The 21,619-nt window shown below is 35.1% G+C and overlaps 1 protein-coding gene across 1 annotated transcript in view; it reads right to left on the bottom strand.

The window, feature by feature from the left end:
• The window catches only part of LOC138707601 (cell adhesion molecule Dscam1-like), a 386,068-nt gene that overhangs the window by 229,763 nt on the left and 134,686 nt on the right, over positions 1 to 21,619 (bottom strand). The window contains exon 2 of the mRNA XM_069837239.1: positions 9,371 to 9,535. The gene's annotated coding sequence lies outside the window, so the exon portion shown is untranslated. The remainder of the gene's footprint in view (positions 1 to 9,370; positions 9,536 to 21,619) is intronic.

Genomic DNA, 21,619 nt, shown 5'->3' with positions numbered 1-21,619 from the left:
ATGGACACTAAATTTTGTACTGGTTGTTGTGTGTTGAAACAATGGAATCATTTTCTCGCAGTGGTTTCTCCAATAGCATTCTTCCGTTCACTACACAAATGTTTCGGGTCGCCTCCTCTGCTTTTGCTCCTCTATAAACTCAAACAAAAGAATATGTAGGAAGTGTTCGTTTTTTCACTTAACACTCCATTTTCTTTAGCCCATAAATAGCACAAATTTTTCTACATTCCGCAAAATTCAAGGCGTATTTACAAACACAACACTCCAAATAAGAATGACAAATGAGGATCGTTGAACAATCTCATAACAACGCGGTGTTCTGAAAAACAAAAGTGCTACGAACTTATGTATCTAACGAATACATACTATAGGGAAGGAAAACGTATTGTGACATAGGTCCACAGTATCGAGTAGCTACCTACAATGATACACAACATACGAAGAACATTAACGAATATATTCTGTAAGAAAGGTGAATCATCTTATGACATATATCCACAGTACCCAATACCTACAAGGGTACATAAAACATTCGCGGAAGATTACTGAATACATGTTATAGGAAAGGGAAAACTTCCTATACAGAGATCCATAGTATCCAGTACCTACAACGATACATAAAACATACGCACAAGATTGCCGAATTCATGCTGTAGGGAAGGAAATTCTTCTCATAACATAGATCCACAGTATCCGATACCTACAATGGCACATAAAACATACGCGGAAAATTACCGAATACATTTTGTAGAGAAGGGAAATTTTTTATAACATAGATCCACAGTATCCGATACCTACAATGGCACATAAAACCTACGCGGAAGATTACTGAATACATGTTTTAGGAGAGGGAAAACTTCCTATACATATATCCATAGTATCCAGTACGTACAACCATACATAAAACAAACGCAGAAGATTGCCGAAGGAAATTCTTCTCATAACATAGATCCACAGTATCCGATACCTACAATGGCACATAAAACATACACGGAAACATGTTGTAGGGAAGGGAAATTTTCTTATAACATAGATCCACAGTATCCGATACCTACAATGGCACATAAAACATACGCGGAAGATTACCCAATACATATTGTAGGGAAGGGAAACTTTCTTATAACTTAGATCCACAGTATCCGATACCTACAATGGCACATAAAACATACACGGAAACATGTTGTAGGGAAGGGAAATTTCCTTATAACATAGATCCACAGTATCCGATACCTACAATGGCACATAAAGCATGCGCGGAAGATTACCCAATACATGTTGTAGGGAAGGGAAACTTTCTTATAACATAGATCCACAGTATCCGATACCTACAATGGCACATAAAACATACGCGGAAGATTACCGAATACATATTGTAGGGAAGGGAAATTTTCTTATAACATAGATCCACAGTATCCGATACCTACAATGGCACATAAAACATACGCGGAAGACTACCGAATACATATTGTAGGGAAGGGAAATTTTCTTATAACATAAATCCACAGTATCCGATACCTACAATGGCACATAAAACCTACGCGGAAGATTACTGAATACATGATTTAGGAAAGGGAAAACTTCCTATACATATATCCATAGTATCCAGTACGTACAACCATACATAAAACATACGCAGAAGATTGCCGAATTCATGCTGCAGGGAAGGAAATTCTTCTCATAACATAGATCCACAGTATCCGATACCTACAATGGCACATAAAGCATGCGCGGAAGATTACCCAATACATGTTGTAAGGAAGGGAAACTTTCTTATAACATAGATCCACAGTATCCGATACCTACAATGGCACATAAAACATATACGGAAGTTTACCGGAAACATGTTGTAGGGAAGGGAAATTTTCTTATAACATAGATCCACAGTATCCGATACCTACAATGGCACATGAAACATTCGCGGAAGATTACCCAATACATATTGTAGGGAAGGGAAATTTTCTTATAACATAAACCCCCAGTATCCGATACCTACAATGGCACATTAAAAATACGCGGAAGATTACCGAAAACATGTTGTAGGGAAGGGAAATTTTCTTATAACATAGATCCACAGTATCCGATACCTACAATGGCACATTAAAAATACGCGGAAGATTACCGAAAACATGTTGTAGGGAAGGGAAATTTTCTTATAACATAGATCCACAGTATCCGATACCTACAATGGCACATTAAAAATACGCGGAAGATTACCGAAAACATGTTGTAGGGAAGGGAAATTTTCTTATATCATACTGTAGATCCACAGTATCCGATACCTACAATGGCACATTAAAAATACGCGGAAGATTACCGAAAACATGTTGTAGGGAAGGGAAATTTTCTTATAACATAGATCCACAGTATCCGATACCTACAATGGCACATTAAAAATACGCGGAAGATTACCGAAAACATGTTGTAGGGAAGGGAAATTTTCTTATATCATACTGTAGATCCACAGTATCCGATACCTACAATGGCACATTAAAAATACGCGGAAGATTACCGAAAACATGTTGTAGGGAAGGGAAATTTTCTTATATCATACTGTAGATCCACAGTATCCGATACCTACAATGGCACATTAAAAATACGCGGAAGATTACCGAAAACATGTTGTAGGGAAGGGAAATTTTCTTATATCATACTGTAGATCCACAGTATCCGATACCTACAATGGCACATTAAAAATACGCGGAAGATTACCGAAAACATGTTGTAGGGAAGGGAAATTTTCTTATATCATACTGTAGATCCACAGTATCCGATACATATTATGGCACATAAAACATACACAGAAGATTACCGAATACATGTTGTATGGAAGGGAAGTTTTCTTATAACATATATCCACAGAATGCAATATCTACGGTGGTTCATATAATTTAATTGAAGGCTCACGTTGATAGGACGTGCCCTACTTTCAGTTTAACAGTTGAGTGCAAATTCCGAAGGATTGAGACAGAAGATTAAAATATATTTGGAACATTTTTGTCGAAAACGTTCCGCAACAAATAAACAAACAGAGAACTTCCCAATTTAATTATATTACATCCAAAAATTTCAATCAGTGATTTAATGATCCTCGATAAATGTGCTTTAGAATTGTTAATGCACTGGACAGTATTTTGGCGAGTCTTCGTTGAGTATGAAAGTTCTAATTGAGAAGATTTTTAAATGTTACAACCCTTTACTTAATGACTCTAAAATATGCAATAAAAATATAAAAAAATATCTTCCACTTACATATATCACTTCCTTTTTGAAGAAGCAATTAAATATATTCTACCGAATTTTCTTATGATTTCCCCTCAGTGAGAGATGGCGGTATAGGCGTAATATAAAAGTAACCAAGGTCCTTAGCATGACTTGGTACGCGATCTGTCGTAGCTGCCGAAGTTCTAGATTCAAGTTATTTAAGAAATTGAAAGTTTGCTCCAGAGAATATTTACCTGTCAAGTTTCTTTCACCAAGTTCACTGCTTTTGAAGCAAATGTTTCTTTGTGCCAATGGTACGTGAGACTCCACAAGTCTTTATTAGACAAAATAGGAATCAAATTAGAAAATATGACTGGGGTAGTAAAACAACAGGCAATGTTTCTGAGGACGGAATAGCAGATAAGGTCCTCGAACGAAAGTACTGTGGCATCATCCAGCTGCCTGTCAGACCAGATACAAAGTCGAAACAATCACCAGAATAAGGAAGATTAAGAGGAATAAGAAGATAAGTAGTCTTAGTGTCTGCTGTGATGAGTCAAGTCTGCTAATAATTTTGTCAACTGCTTCCAGTGGAGTTACAAAATTAAGTGCATTTTCAACACCGCTCACTTTTTATATGAAATCACCTGTTGAAACTTTTTTTTCACCTCTGTCGAGTATTACTCACGGAATTCCGATCTCATTCACATTGATGAATGTATTTTCTATTAAAAAAACTTTCCCTCAACCCATAGCTATTTTGTCAGACGTCAGTAATGGGACCTTTCTAATTGCAATTTCTCGGCGTTGGAACCACATTACACACACAAAAAGCGACGAGGGAAGAAGGAAGGGGGGGGTTATATGGGAGTTTCGCTCGGTCTTTTCAATTCCCTTTCTAAAGCAGTTAAAACTTTTAAACTCTGTTTTCTGATGTAACTTTTTAATGAGTTAGCTTCGACTATTAGAAATGTTGGCGCTGCACTTGTGCGCATGAGCGCATGGACGCGGATGTCGTCCGCTCGCGGCTGGTGTCAGAATGGCTTGGGCAGGACCGGAAAGAGTCCTCGTGATCATGTCTTGGCCGGCCGGGATTGCCATCACAAGACAAAGATGCCGAAATTTTGCTGGTGAGAGTGCACAACACTCTGACTCTTATTATGAGTAGGAAAGAGCGCCAGATTAAGGCTTTAGCTAGGACTAACCTGTTGAGTAGGTGTTCGTCCTTTAAGCATGCACTGGAATGAAACGATTCCAACGCTTCGTAACTCATAAATAGTTCCACTTTCAGGAATATATAAATAAATTAATGAAATCACTAATTAATTAACTGCGAATGTAATGAATGAATGAGCGAGTAAGGGAATGAACGAATTAATTAACTGCACATGTAGCGAATGAATGAATGAATGAATGGAGTGAGTGATTGAACGAGTGTAGTGAATTATTGAATGGACGGAGTGAACGATTGACGATTTAACGGGAGGAGTGAACGATTGAACGAGCGGAGTTGACGATTGAACGAGCGGAGTGAATGATTGAACGAACGGAGTGAATGATTGAACGAACGGAGTGAATGATTGAACGAACGGAGTGAATGATTGAACGAACGGAGTGAATGATTGAACGAACGGAGTGAATGATTGAGCGAACGGAGTGAATGATTGAACGAACGGAGTGAATGATTGAACGAATGGAGTGAATGATTGAACGAATGGAGTGAATGATTGAATGGACGGAGTGAGCGATTGACGATTTAACGGGCGGAGTAAACGATTGAACGACAGGACTGAACGATTGAGTGAGCGGAGTGAACGATTGAACGAGCGAAGAAAAAGATTGAACGAGCGGAGTGAATGATTGAACAAATGGAGTGAATGATTGAACGAGTGGAGTGAATTATTGAATGGACGGAGTGAGCGATTGACGATTTAACGGACGGAGTAAACGATTGAACGAGAAGAGTAAACGATTGAACGAGAGGAGTGAACGATTGAACGAGCGAAGTAAAAGATTGAACGAGCGGAGTGAAAGATTGAACGAGCAACGAATGAAGTGAATGATTGAACGAGTGGAGTGAATTATTGAATGGACGGAGTGAGCGATTGACGATTGAATGGGAGGAGTGAACGATTGAACGAGAGGAGTAAACGACTGAACGAGGGAAGTGAACGATTGAACGAGCGGAGTGAACGATTGAACGAGCGGAGTGAACGATTGAACGAGCGGAGTGAACGATTGAACGAGCGGAGTGAACGATTGAACGAGAGGAGTGAACGACTGAACGAGCGGAGTGAACGACTGAACGAGCGGAGTGAACAATTGAACGAGTGGAGTGAATTATTGAATGGACGGAGTGAACGATTGAACGAGTGGAGTGAATGATTGAACGAATGGAATGAATGATTGAACGAATTAATAGGTGAATTTTTAACAAAATCTAATTAGTAAATTGAGGAGTTATATGTACAGGGAGCGTATACTAGAAAACTATGTTTGCAGGAAATAACATTTGAAATTTTCATTTTGGTTTAGTACTTATACTAAAGTTATGGGATTGACCATTAATCAATCGAAAACGAATTACATGGTTTGTGGAAAGCCAAACCTCAAGAATATGCCATCCTTAATAACAATAGGCAGATATGACTTCGAGAGAGTGGATGAATTTAAATACCTGGGATCAACAGTTACTCATTCTAATGATATTTCATATGGAATAAAGCAGAGGTTAATGGCTGCCAATAGAGCTTACTTCGCCTTAAGAAAATTACTTTGTTCAAGAATTTTATCTCGTACCACAAAGATAACTATCTATAAAACACTTATAAGACCTGTACTAGCATACGCTGCTGAGACGTGGTCCCTAACAAAAAAGGACGCTGGAAATTTGGATGCTTTTGAGAGGAAGGTACTCCGTAAAATAATTGGCCCAGTATTCGAGAGAGGAAGATGGAGGAGGCGATATAAAAATGAGTTGTATTCTACATAAAGATCCGCCTATTAGAAGAATAGTAAAAGCAGGAAGATTAAGCTGGCTGGGCATGTGGCACGGATGAGTGACGTAGAAATTCCTAAAAGGTTATTAAGGCGACACTCAACTATATTTTGGAACTTTTTTCCTATTTGACCAATCTTTTTCAAATTTGGAGAAAAAGTTTAATATACACATAGAAAGTAACATGTAAAATCTAAGCTCATTAGATCCAATACTTTTCAAAATAAAAAAAAATATTTCAATTTTTAATCAATCATTAATTAAAATATCACTTTTAATTATCATTTTTTATTTTTTGGCTTTGTGCATTTGACTGTGACTTCTCAATGAATAGGGGAAGAATTCTGCATATTGATTTAGTTCTGTCACGTAAATCAGTGTAGAAATTTAATTTTTAATTTCTATGACACTTTTTCTCCAATTTTTAAGTTGAGTGTCCCCTTAAATGGAAATCCTGGGGGCCAAAGAAGCCGTGGAGGACCAAGAATAAATGGTTGGATGGAGTTGAGGAAGACATATGTAAGATGGGTTATAGGAATTGGAAAGCAATTTCGCAGGATCGAGACAACTGGCTGAAAATCGTGGAAGAGGCCAAGGTTCACAATGAGTTGTAGCGCCAAGAAAGAAGAAGAGGAAGAGGAAGAGGAAGAGGAAGAAGAAGAAGAAGGACTTATACTAAGTAGGGGAGAGTCGGGTAGTATCGGACAGTGAGTTTTTTCATCTACCGCCATATGGTAGTACCTGAATGACATGGTTACGTTTCTCTATGCGACATTACTGAAACGTAACCATGTCAATCAGGTACTATCATCGTGTGGTAGTTGAAAGAAACTCACTCTCCGATATTACCCGACGTCCAATACTACCCGACTCTCCCCTACTTAAGAATTTCTCAATGAATGCAGTAATGAACGTAATCATTTTTTATTTAAGACATTAATTCTTTGAAATATATATTGTAATATCTGAAATAGCAACTAGCATTTTAAAATATGCCAGTATATGCCCTTAGTACAGTGGTCGTCAGAACTTGCTGAAATGGGTAGAGTGCATGAAGGGTAAGGAACTCTGCTCTGTCGTGCAAAAGGGATAGAGAGACAGCATACCCGTCAGCAGCGAGGATTGCACGCTAGGACTGTGTCTTGTCCGCGGGTAAATGACGCTAGCCCGAGCGTGCAGTGTTTTGATTACCGCTGCCTTAGTACATATAATATTGACAGGAATTTAATATACCAGGAACTAAATTCTAATAGCTGTTTTAAGTCACTCGCAGTAATAATAATAATAATAATAATAATAATAATAATAATAATAATAATAATAATAATAATACGGTCATACAAAGTAAAGATAATTAAGAATAAACGAATAATTTATAGGGCCTATTATTCAATAGAGTGATGTTGAATCTATAGTAATTTTGATGATAGTTTAACAAATGATACACAGACTTTTCTTGCTTGCCATTTTTCATCTCAGCAGTCTTCATTATTTGAGTCACATCGCTCTCTTCCCCCTCCTGCTATCACATCGCTCTCTTCCCCCTCCTGCTATATTTCGTTGGTTTGCTTTGGTGAGTATTTCTTCAAACCAAGTCACCTCCCTTTCAGTGAAATATTTAAAAAGACTCCGAATATCATTTTCCTTGGCAGTACAAAGCTGTACAATGTAAATTATTGGTAAACTTATATCCGATGGAATGACTGAACATCTTTTTGTGAAGAAAAATGGTTCATAAGACCCAGAACATGAGAAACATACTGCAACCCCGTCATGTGGAGAAAATGTCATTCTTTGATAAGACTGAATTTTGAAAATGTTCACGGCTAAAATGAATATCACCTTTTTTTGTGTAGCCGCGTGATTTAAAGAAAGACTCTTAACGACTGGCGTGTTCTTTACAAAGTTTATGTCTTGCATCATGACAAGTAGATCACAAAGCATGTTTCACAGTACCGTAAAGAATTTGCAATTTGAAATGTTGGCAAAGGAACAAATGTTAGAGTAGTGATAAAAACAAATAAATGAATGTGTTTAATAACTATTTTATTTATATATATATATTTCTTCCTATAACCATTACAGGTTGCCACTGACAAAGAGTACCGTGATACAATAAGTATAGACAAATGTCTTGAGGCCTTATGAGACATATTTTGTTGTTACAATGAAAAATAACAAATCAAAATAGATTGAAACACAAAATGGTATACGAAATAACGCCAAGAAGATGTGAATTGCAGTCATGGTCCCTTTGAATGATGCCTGACAATAGCTATTAATGCTTTGCGTGTTTGTTTTTAAAATAATGTGTTTAATCTGTAACTACAGTCACTGTATTGTTATTAGTATCTCTTTGTTGTTACCTATTGCTTTAAATAAATGTGTTTAATTTGTAATCTTTAGTCATTTTTTTTACTATTCCTTTACTGTACTGTTTAAATTTGTTTTTAAATCTTTTGTATTGCCCCTACCATTATATATTGCCCTTCAAGAATTTCGGTATTCGTTAGTTGTAAGTCATTACTTGTGTTATATTTTAATTATTGTAATTGTTCCTAAATCATGTATGCAACTTGTAACCGTAAATCATTGCTTGTAATATCTCTTTATTAGTCTTAACTGTTTCATTGTTCATGAATTAAGTATTAATTTGAAAGTGAAAGTGAAACTTTGTTTTATTAACCTACTATTGATTATCTTTTTAAGATCGTGATTTACTCTGAAACGGTTAGACACTTTTGTATACCTTTTATATTGATTATTCCTCAAACATCTCATTAATCTTTAACAGGAGCCATTCTTTCACTAATGTGCATGCTTCTACATAATTCATGTAAATTGTAACTGTGACCACTATTTTATGTTATCACTTCACTATTGTTTATTGGTTATAAAATATGTATTTTGATGCCAACTATAACCCTAATATACCTCAGTTTGAAATAGGGTTTATTAAATTGGATAATAAAAAACAAATAAATGCTAGGGAAGTGATAAAATTAAACAAATGCTAGGGAAGTGATAAAATTGTGCGATAAGCAACCATGACATGTTGAAATAAGTCCTTTTGTACCGTTTTATTGGTCAAAAGTAGTATGACGTAGTAAAAGTGTAATAGTCAAAGCAATATCCACTACTGTTACTGCTGTAAGTATGATGGTGACTCACCGCCCTTTGTAGTGGGGTAGATGTTGAACTTGGAGTCCTGGACCCACGACGTGACGGTAATGTAATCGCGTACGAAGCTGGGGATGGTGCACTTGAGTACCGCCGTATTGCCACGGATCACGTTCTTATTGTAATAGACCTGCACCTCGTAGTACTGCAGGACCACTGCAAAGAGCGAACATCACAATAATTAGTTCTTATTAGTTTCGGATGTATATGTAAAAAGTCTTAAATATGCATAATAAAGCAAGAAATATCCAAAATTCCATTTTTTTTGTTTTTGTTTTTCACTTTGATATGTGTATATATAACTTCTTTCCTAAAATTAAACGTTAAAAATGTTTAACAATGTTGAAAAGGGTGATAATAATAATAATAATAATAATAATAATAATAATAATAATAATAATAATAATAATAATAATAATCAAAGATGAGGGATTTGTGCGGTTTGTCGTCAGGTTGCGTGTGCATAGACTTTATACAGCTGTATGCCCAGTGCCTGTGCTGACTTCCGACGTAAACAAACCACGCGAAGAGCACAGCCTAAAAATGAGAAATGCAACACTCCGTTAAGGTCTAGCAGATGACAATATACAAATATGAGGAATATGTTGAAACATTAGTATAGTTAGAAGAAGAAACTTGCCTTTATGATTCATCCATAGCTTCAGAGCCATCACAAGCCGAATTGCACTGCACTACTAACATTCTTAAATTATCGAATGTCAAACGTCGTCGTCGATCACTCAGACAGTTTTTGAACTGCGAAAAGCTTCTTTCAACGTCACAGGACGTTAACGGTGCTTATATCAAGTAGCCTATACCATCCTATGGTCTGATGATTTTGCATTATTCAGCATGTTACAAATTGTTAAATAGCTCATATTTTTCTGTTATTTATTCTTTATTCTCTGTGTGCAAGGTTCTGGAGGTCCTTTCTTGATTGTTTCTTACACCTCTTTTATTATTGCTATGCCCTTGGATATTTCCAAATCAGATGTTTCTGTGTTATGCTTTCCGGTATCGTTTTGTGATTTTGGTATATGAACCTTATATCTTCAAACAGTTTAGAGGAAATAAGAGATTTGGCAGTATTAATGGGAGATCCATTTCAGTACTTAAAGCATTATTTACTTTCATAACTGAAGTGTAATTTACTGCATAATATGAGACAGCCTCTATCCAGATACACCATCTTGTAATTACTGGTTTTGGTGGAAGGGAAATACCTGGTGCAATGTCTCGAAATTGTTGTGTCTTTGCAGCACCTTAAGAAATACTCGTATTTTCTTCATGGCAGATATGAAGGTGTCAACACCACTAAACATAGCACGGATCTCCTCAGCCAATTTATTGAGACCATGAGCAAGGCACGTTATGTGAATAATGTTCTTATACCGTTCTTTTATTCCATTTGCTGCCGTCACTACGTCCGTGCACTGAACTACGAAGGCCTCCGTTCGTTCCGTGTTGTTAAGAGAAGACGGCAATGGATAGCCTGTAGTTGCATTTCTTTTGGTTGCACTGGTCGTAGTTGTTCACCTGTCTGTCCACCTATGCTCCCTGTCGAGTCAACCTGTTTTTCGTTCCGCGCACAAACCCCTCATCTTTAATAATAATAATAATAATAATAATAATAATAATAATAATAATAATAATAATAATAATAATAATAATCTATTTATTTATTCTGGCGAAGTTAAGGCCATCAGGCCTTCTCATCCACTTAGCCAGAAACAAAAGAACGGCTAGCGCTTCTGGCCGCGAAACCAGGTGGCCCGGGTTCGATTCCCGGTTGGGGCAAGTTACCTGGTTGAGGTTTTTTCCGGGGTTTTCCCTCAACCCAATATGAGCAAATGCTGGGTAACTTTCGGTGCTGGACCCCGGACTCATTTCACCGGCATTATCACCTTCATCTTATTCAGACGCTAAATAACCTAAGCTGTTGATAAAGCGTCGTAAAATAACCTACTAAAAAAAAAACAAAAGAAGCTGATGCAATTTTACAGACTAATATTTCAAGAACACTAATAAAAATTTATATAGTTATACAAGCAAAAGTCGAGTAAAATAATGCGAACATACTAAATAATAATTACAAAATAATATAAGGCTAGAAGTTACACTCAATGAATATGCAAGCGGTAAGTGAACCAATATTACAAATTACAAGAATAACAAATTCAAATGTAAATTTTATTATAACTATACAACACTGAGGAAAATTACATATATACATATATACACACAAAGGAGAATTAAACCTAAATACTGGTCACGTGTTTAAACAATTCACTTTTAAATTGCAATATCGTTCGACAGTTCCTGAGGGAGCTGGGTAGGGAGTTCCAGAAACGAATTGCTGATACTGTGAAAGAGGAAGAATAGTGAGCTGTTTTATGGCAAGGCATAGATAATAAAGGGTCATTTTTAGAACGAGTATCCATGCTGTGATAAGAGGATAAGAAATTAAAACGCACCGAGAGATAGTTAGGTGAAGACGTATTGATGATGCGATATAGGAAAATTAGTGAATGGATATATCTTCGGTCCTGTAATCTTACCCGTTGGAGCGTTTCAAGGGAAGGTGTAATGTGGTCGTATTTGCGGATGTTGCAAATGAAACGTATGCAGGCATTATGAAAGCGCTGCAATCTTTGGGCTACGTTAGAATTTAAATCTGTTAGTAGAATGTCGCAATAGTCAAAATGGCAGCATCAATGTTTGTATGAGAATTTAAGGCAATAACCTTAATGACAGACGGGCCCGTTTGAACACCGTGTGGTGTCTTCGTCAGTGTCTTTCAAAAGACACTGATGATGACACCAGATCGGCGATGAAACGGGCCCGTCTGTCATTAAGGTATATTACCATTTTTAATATATTTAAACTCTTTTGAAGTTTAAATTTAAGAAAGTTTTATCAAATTCATTCTAGTAGGGTTTACTATATTTATGAAGATCAAAATATGAATATGTCAGAAAGGTGATATATTATTTTATTTGACATTACACTTTATTTTGTACCTTACTTTTTTATAGAAAAACATAACTAACAAATTTCCCTAGGTTCTCTATTGTCATACTTTGTTTTCTACTGTAAAAGGATATTTTTCAATGCTGAACATGATCGTTGAACGTCACGCGAAGTTACTGGACAAAATTATAGTGAACAGTGAGTCTGTAAGATTCTTAAGATCCTGCTTGAAGCAAGCAACATTCTCTTGGCACAAGAATTTCCTTACTTTGAGCACAGTGCTGTATCCAATGTACAGGGACATCATTTTATTTTTACTAACATTTTTAATATTAACCTGGCTATACCTTTAGAGAACCGGAAAACCCGTTCGCTACCCCCTTCCACAACTGGAGTTCGATGATACAGGCGTAAAACACAAACACATCACTTTACTAGGTATAGGAGGGAAGAAAAATACTTCATCCATTTACGTAAACTAGGAAATATCGCGATTTTGAGTTCGATAATTTTCATTAGGATTTTTATTTAATCAAAATGCAGTCTGTATTAAGAATAAGTGTTTTTACTCACGAACTGAGCTATCCATGCGAACGTATTCATTATGCATTGTATATTATACTGTCTACAGCACATTAGCGTACAATATAGAGAATAATGAAGTTCAATTGAAAAATAATCATAATATGGATATTTAAACACATTTTTGAAGATGGTAGCCATTTATTTCGATAGCCTACAGGCTTCAGTTCTTTTGTGCATATTATCGCACTATAGACTATTGCATCTAATTTCAATTACCAGTTTCGTCCTTCGTACTAGTAACTCATGTTGAAATAATTCTGTACCTACTCTATAAAAGAGTATCTTATGTAATGTAAATTCAATCTTCACTTCTGCCCGACTCGCATAGGTAAAATTACTTAGACATGTTATCTACTGTCCGTCCAAGTGGTTATTCCGCAGTATCGTAGAAAGGAGGGAAATCACGTGACAGTTAATTACTTAACGAGGCCCTTTTATTTAAGTTATTTTAAACAGTTGTGTAATATTACGTAAACATTCAATTCCTAACAGAAATTAATGTTTTCAGAAAAGAGCTAAGACAGCCCTGCTTTTACAGAGGGCCGTGCAGAAGCAGGTGGGGGAAATCGGTATGCGACGTAGGCAAACGGACAGTACCTGTGCGAAAATATGATTCAATATTAAAAGTTCTTTCGTCACTGGAAAACGCGAACATATTTCTGGAACGTACTATACTCAGTAACTCAGTGCTGTTTACTATAAGCGGCCTTGATTCTGTCTGGAAAACAGTTGAAACTTCATTAGTAGAAGGGGTGGGAGTGAAGTACATTCAAAAACTCAGGTACAATAAAAATTGAAGTAAAAATAAAATGATGTCCCTGTATTTTGATAGCATAATGTCTACTTTCATCTTGATAGCCTGATCAGTGGGCCCTTGTGCGTGGAAAATACAGTATGCTGTGTTGTAGATTCTAATAACAATAATTTTTAGGAAAAATAAGGAACGAATGCACCACACAAACCGCACACAAAGTACAAGAAATTCACGCACTTGACACTCTGAAAGCTTGCTCGTCAACTGAAAGTAAGCGAAACAGAGAAAAGCTGGGTAGAGGGTATTAGCACAGTCTACTATATACAGTCGCGAAGCTCAATATGTAGTAAACATGCAAACATGGGTAGTTGCCCACCACTAGGATCGCTACTATCGCCTCATCATCGCAGATCTCTCTCCTAGCAGCCGACAAAATATGTTACACTTTCGTTGCCGTGTTCTTTTGGAAAAAATTAACACCGACCTTCCATTATTGAAATATTAAATGCATAAAGTTAATTTATTATTTTAATGAATGCATATTAAATTCCACCATAAACTCGAAGATACCTGCAAGAAATAAGTTAATATAATTTTTGTTTGTGCAAAACGAACTGAATTTTACTATAATAGCTTCACTCATTCAAGATTATAGCGATAGCGATAATTAACTATGAAACCAATAAATATTAATTTGCATTTCTCTTTACAACAATAATAATGGAAATATGAATTAATGGAGTAACTTACGTGTACCGGTACTTGTAGTGTATGCTTACGTAGTTAAAGTGGAATGAGGTTAAGCAATAATAATCACACCAGAATTGAAAATAAAACGTGATCAATAAATTTTATTGTAACAGACTTTTTCTACGTCTCTAGTAAAGCAACAAATAAAGATAACAACAAAATTAACAGCTATAATTAAAAACATATCCTTTGAAAAAAATAGGTCTAAGCAATAATAATCCCACCAGAATTGAAAATAAAACGTGATCAATAAATTTCATTAAAACAAACTTAATTTTTCTACATCTTTAGTAAAATAACACATAAAAATAATAACAAAATTAATAGCTACAATTAAAAATATATCCTCTGAAAAAAAAAGTAGACCTAACCTTTATTTCTCTGGAAATTAGCAGCCTAAGTGACAGAACTTTAACCGGTATCTAATGTCCTTTCGGTTAGACTGAAACATTTCATTGTTAAATTTAAGGATATAATGTATTCTAACAGTCAGCAAGAACTTCAAATTAACAGTTTTGTTTCTGCACAGCATTCTTGTGGAAACCCAGGAACCTTTCTGAATCTTTCGGAAATCGGAAAAAGGATAACTCTGGCATCTTTCTCTTACTGTTGCTACAATTTATAGCACTACAAACGTCTCCTCCTTGTCCCATATTATTATTCCAATTATTATATTTTAGCCATTAACATTTTCATTGTAACCAATAACGAACATTTCACAAGCATCAATGTGAAATACGCAACGAGCTAGCACTCGATGGAAATACGACACAGTCCAAAGTCGACCATGGACAGTCTATTGTTTATAGTTGCTAACCGCTTGGAGCGCTTTATCACGAGATTTGCAAAAAAAAACACCTCAAGCTTCGCGACTGTATATAGTAGACTGTGGTATTAGAGTCAGGTAGGAATGTTTTGGAATGCTTCTTGTTTTGCAGTAGTCAATATCCTCCGTTACAGGCTCAATGGCAAGTGTAAAAACAGGGAGTGGTTGTTCTGCTTTTCCACTGAAGTCGTTCATATTCAGGGATGGGAAACTCGTGCTCCCGAAGTGCTAAAAAACCTTGAAAGAGAGAAAGGCAGACGGAGGCAGCCGCAGCAGTTACAAGTTGTTTGTAGTTTCGCTGCAAAAGCCACGGTGCGCTCTGGCGGCTCATGCAGGTGGTCGTGATATCTATTCCATGATTTGAATTTCAGAATGACTCATGATACAATAATTATAGTAATTTTAGACAGACTCTACCTAAACACATAACAAATTTATATTATTTAATAGCTTTGTAAATTAGTTTAGTACTGGAAACACAAACTGAATACAACCTTTTCAAGATACAACAAATATAGCTGCAACACTTATTTATTATTACACTATTTGTTGATATTTCTTATTTTATGTCTCATTTGAAACATAGAACCCGAGAATTTACAGGTCTTTACACATTATAGAGTATTACCCTGTTCTCAGAAAGGTAATAGTCTGTATTCGTAAACAATAACAAATTCAAGGAAGTATTTTTTACATGTCACGGCAGATGAAATAAGCTTATTTCTGAACTCTTTCTTTACTTTGAGAGCTTTTACACTTCTTTCTTGTATTAAACTCTGCCTCAAGCACATATAGTATATATGTAAGCAAAGAGTATATTTGGAAATTCTGACTTGGGCAACATTACGAACAGTTCGATTCCTGATTTTTCTGGAATATGAGTGGCGTGCTGTTCTGTAGATTTATTAATTCAAACTGTAAATTTTCAGGATTTTCTATCGACGTAAGCTAAAAAGATTTCAGAAAAATTTCGATTCCTTGTCAATTGCCACTGTTTCTCCAATTCTGCTGTAGGTCTTGAAGTAGAGTCTTATATTTGATAAGACGATTTCCTTATCCCTCTTCAAGATAGTTTATAGTCAAAGAAAGTGAAGTTATCTATGTTCTACATGATACTACCACATTTCAAATTTATCTATAAATGTTCTTAGCTAGTAGATTATAAGTCTTGAAATTCTGTAACTCGCACGCACAACGTGCTAATGATATTTGATATCAGTCTCACCTTGTTGATATCTCATTTTTACCTTTAGCTGTGCTAAAGCAGATGCAGACAGTATTTCTTTACTAAAACCTTCACTGTTTATTTGTAACATAAAATGTCATGCGTAAGAAAGTGTAATAGAATACAAGCTTTACCTCTCTTTTTAATAAAAAAATTCTCTTTTTACTCGTGACTAAAGGGAAATGATCTGGGAACTATATTGTTTTTCACTTAAAACAAGCCGCCACTTACTGCAGACGCGATCGAACTTGTGTCTTGAAAGAACCGCACACAGACAGTACAGCTAGTACAGAGTCTGTTCTACTTGCACTGAGATTGTGTTGACACTTTGAGAGCACGAGTTGCCCACCCATGTTCATAGTCAAGGAATTTCCAGGCTTCGAGTAAACGTTTAAATTTAAGAAAGTTTTATCCAACGAGCACAGAATGCATAGAGTAGACATGAACAGCTTGGAGGTGAAGCCGCTTTTATGGACAGTCGCCATTATGATGCTACCAAAACAATGGGCTCCCGGTTAGCACATGAGCAGTTGATTGTGATGTTGCATCGTTGTTTTAATTAATGAATGAGCTAATTTCAATGTGCCTACATGTGCTGCGTATGGCTGCACAAACAGGTTTTCAAATAAAATTCCTGGAATAACTTTTCACAAGTAAATATGCATGTGTAAAATGTACTTACTCCCGGTAGATAATGAATGATTTAGCCTAGGTTAGTCGGTTAGATTCGTATTGTTCACGGATTAGTTTGATTAAGAGAAAGGATTAGTGTATTGATATTATTGTAATTAATTTTTATAATCACTAAATCAGACTTACGCTTTGTAGACTTAGCATTTACGAGCGAAGCTAACCTAACAACCCGTAATGGAAGTTTGTGTCGCGTGCTATAGAAAATGGGTGTACCGAGGTTCCTCTTCAACCGAATGCACGTATTCGTTTGATGAAGAAAAAGAAATAGTGTATTAATACTATTGTAATTAATTTTTATAATCACGAAATCAGACTTATGCTTTGCAGACTTAGTAGCTTCATTAACTCGGTCGTGATCTAACTTGACCCACTTGGTAATAAAACTTGACTTTTGTTCGCCGTTATAATCTAATTATATACTACAAAAGAAGAGCCTATCAAATATTATATGATTAAGAGCATTCCACTTTTTCTCTAAACAAAATCTGGACATCTATACGAAATACTGGCAAAAGGAAGAGAATGATAATTTGCGTTAAGAAGCAAGTTGCATTATTAAATCGAAGCAAATGGATCAACCTATAAAAGTAATTATTATAGGTTAGCATTTTTATTGGACTAGTAGCAAAATAAGGTCAAACTGTTATCTTCCTTTTTTATGATTATTGTTTGTTTAACCTTCCAGAATACCTATTAAATACCATACTGCAATTTGAAGACCTGTCAATTTAAATATGTATATATGTGATTTATCGATGACAGTTTTGAAATTTTTGCTAAAAATACGTGCCTAGCGATTCTGTATTACGAAACAAACAAGGAAGTGTGAGTCCTCCAGGAAATTAGGGACATATGGAATTCCCATTATCATAAGATCTTCTATAACGTAAAAGCTATTTTGCAATGTTTTGGTAGCAACAAGATGGCGTCAGGTCCATCAAACCGGCTTCACTCCGTCCAATGGTATTAAGATGCTAGTGTCTACTCTATGTATTCTGCGCTCGTTGGTTTTATCAATTCCATTCTGATAGGATTTACTATCTTTAAGAACAAAATATGAAGATATCATAAAGGTAGATATGTGAATGGCACGACAATGAAACTCTGACGTTTATCGTTTCTATCCACTTGTCCGCAGCTGGTTTCTCTGTGAGCGCGAGCGCGCTCAGAGAGAGGCTTGCCCCCAGCTCTGCCTTAGACCACGCAACTACTGCGCGGAACGCAGAGGAACTACAGAATGTTTTATCTACCCTAAGGAATATAGCCACGGGTATGAAACTGAAGTATTCGCCAAGTTATAATAACGTTTTGGTGCTGAAAGAAAATTTTCGATAAGAAACATAATAATTGTCAATGAAAAAGAGATCATACAATCACGTCAATTTAATGCGTAGGCCTACATCGTAATCTCAAATAAACTGATCGGAGAGATCAATTGCAACTTCAAAATAAGCAACATTTTTAAATATAAAGAACAAAATAAATCGTGTTTTCAAAACCAGTAGGATAAAAATATCCTGGGATAAAGCGTATAGAGATTCGTTCTCTTCTATGAAACACAAGCGCAGAATAATAGATAAACAGAGAAACTCGAATATAAAAAAAATTAAAATATATTCAGTAGCAGGAGGGATGTATAAATAGAACGGATTCACATAATCAATAGGTGGAACCAACAAAGTTACCAGGAAAATATTAACGGACACTACAAAATTAAGGAAGACATTTAATTTCATCTTAAACCACTAGTATACCATACGCGAGGTCGAAAATGAACTTTGGTCTAAGTAATAAAATTGAATTGATGTTATTTCGGCGATTGCTAGCTCAATTCTTGTAACATCAGAGATCACTTCTGAATCTCTAAATAAGCAGACATGAAAATATCGAGATCACTAAGCTCCTGAGACAGTCTCTTTCAAGTCGTCCTAGTATTGGCTAAGATATAAATTATTTTAAAAGTACAGTAAGAATTCCAATAGCCATTTCAGTTAGTCGTATTTGTATGTATGTATGTATGTATGTATGTATGTATGTATGTATGTATGTATGTATGTATGTATGTATGTATGTATGTATGTATGTATGTATGTATGTATGTATGTATGTATGTATGTATGTATGTATGTATGTATGTAATGTATGTATGTATGTATGTATGTATGTATGTATGTATGTATGTATGCATGCATGCGTATGTATGTATGTTTCCACGTATTCACATTTTTTAAAGTTATAGTGATATTCAACTTTTTTATATTTTTCTTTTCATATTTTCCTATAATGGTATATCTATAATGTAATAAGTTGAGCTGTATATATTCATAATTTTCCTTACTGTGTGTACTTAAAAATATTGTATTCATTGTATGCTTTGTACTGCACTATTTTATTACTACTACTACTACTACTACTATTATTATTATTATTATTATTATCATTACTATTCTTATTTTTTATCATTATTATTATTATTATTATTATTATTATCAAAAATTGTCTTATTTTTTATACTTATATGTTTCATTTATTTTGACTTGCTGTTCACATTTTATTATGCTTCTTCTTTTCGTTCTGTATGTTATATATTATGTCTGATTTCTACTTACTTGTTGTTTACATTTTATTATTATTATCTTATTCAGTTTTGTGTGTAAAATTGTAGTGTACTTTGTAAATTTGTAGTGTTTTTTTGTAACGCAGTTTTACTCCTGGTTGAGTGTTAGAGAAGGCCGTATAGCCTTAACTCTGCCAGGTTAAATAAATAATTTATTATTATTATTATTATTATTGTGTATATACGTATGTACGTACGTACAGTAGTGGCAAAAAAACGGACTAACCCTTGTAGCTGATTTCAGAGCCTTGTTCACTCCAGAGCACGATAGACTGGTAACTAAGACTTTCGTGGTTCTAATCCTGCCTGGGAAGGAAACTTTTTTTTGTTCCTTATTGATATTTATTCCCAATACTTTTCGATTGCTGGTAAAATTCATGTTCTAAGAATAATAAGTTAATTAAGTAGTAAAATATCGCTGCAATCGAAAAGTATTGGGAATAAAATTGAATAAGGAAGAAGAAAAAGTTTCCTTCCCAGGCAGAATTCGAACCACGAAAGTCTTAGTTACCAGTCTATCGTGCTCTGGAGTGAACAAGGCTCTGAAATCAGCTACAAGGGTCGGTTCGGTTTTTTTTTTGCCACTACTCTACGTGCATATGTATATATGCGTGAATGTATGTATGCGTGCATTCTATAATAATAATGATTTATTTTAGCTGGCAGAGTTAAGGCTGTAAGGCTTTCTCTTCCACTCAACCAGCAAAAAGTATACATACATATGTATCAACTTACAAAGAATTCAACAATTTGATTTATATAAGAGTTACATGTATGCAAGAGTTATTTACGAATTAAACAACAAAATACTATGAACTATTAATTAAACACTGAAATACAAACTATGTAGCAGAATTAAGCTAAAATACATGGAATGTTAATATATTTCAAATAATGTTAGATAATAGAAAGAGATTATTATGAGACAATTTTGAAAATACAGCACTATCAGGATGATGTCTAAAGGAAGGAGTAACAATCTAGACAGTGATAGTTTAAGTCAGTATGATTGGAGTGAAATGCTAAGAAGGTTAACTTTCCAACTGTTTTAAAAAGTTGTTTATTGTCTTGCAGCCCCTAATACTTTGTGACAGGGAATTCCATTGTCGCGAGGTGGATACTGTAAAAGATGTATGTATGTATTTATTTACACTGCAAGTGGGCAAGCACCCGGTGGCAGTGGTATATACAATATTAACAATACACAGTTAAAATGATAAGCAATACACAATAAAATTTACAATACATAATAAAATTTACAACACATATACAATTTTATACCCAATACAATAAGAATACACAATACAATTTAACACAATAATAATAAAACATAAAATAAAACACCTAATTTTACAACACAACCTACATAATTATGTATAGGTCCTACGTAAGTTTTAATAGTCTTTCACTTTACTTTCATCTCATTCCCTGTAGTGGCACTATGACGCATTTCACTGACACTTTAGCACACATTTCACTGACACTATAGAACACATTTCATTGACGCTATAAATTATCACTGATCGGAACTGTTCACTGCACTGTAAAACCATAACTTCACTGACTCACCTCGCTTCACTGATGCAACAGTTCAAATAAGTCAAATAATTGCATTCTTATGCATACTTATAAACAGAACTACATTTAAACTAAACATTTCTAGTCTAAGGCCCTCTTACACGCTATTTTTAAATAATTTACAATTCAAACCAAGGAAGTAAACTCGTCAGGCTAGATAAATACATGCCACCTTAAAAAATTAAATGTTGAATGTCACCTTAATTTTAATTTTCACTTTATACACAACTCTTTAAATTATT

Source organism: Periplaneta americana, chromosome 10 (assembly GCF_040183065.1).
Source record: "Periplaneta americana isolate PAMFEO1 chromosome 10, P.americana_PAMFEO1_priV1, whole genome shotgun sequence".
Classification (NCBI taxonomy): domain Eukaryota; kingdom Metazoa; phylum Arthropoda; class Insecta; order Blattodea; family Blattidae; genus Periplaneta; species Periplaneta americana.
This window is presented reverse-complemented; position numbering and strand designations above follow the sequence as displayed.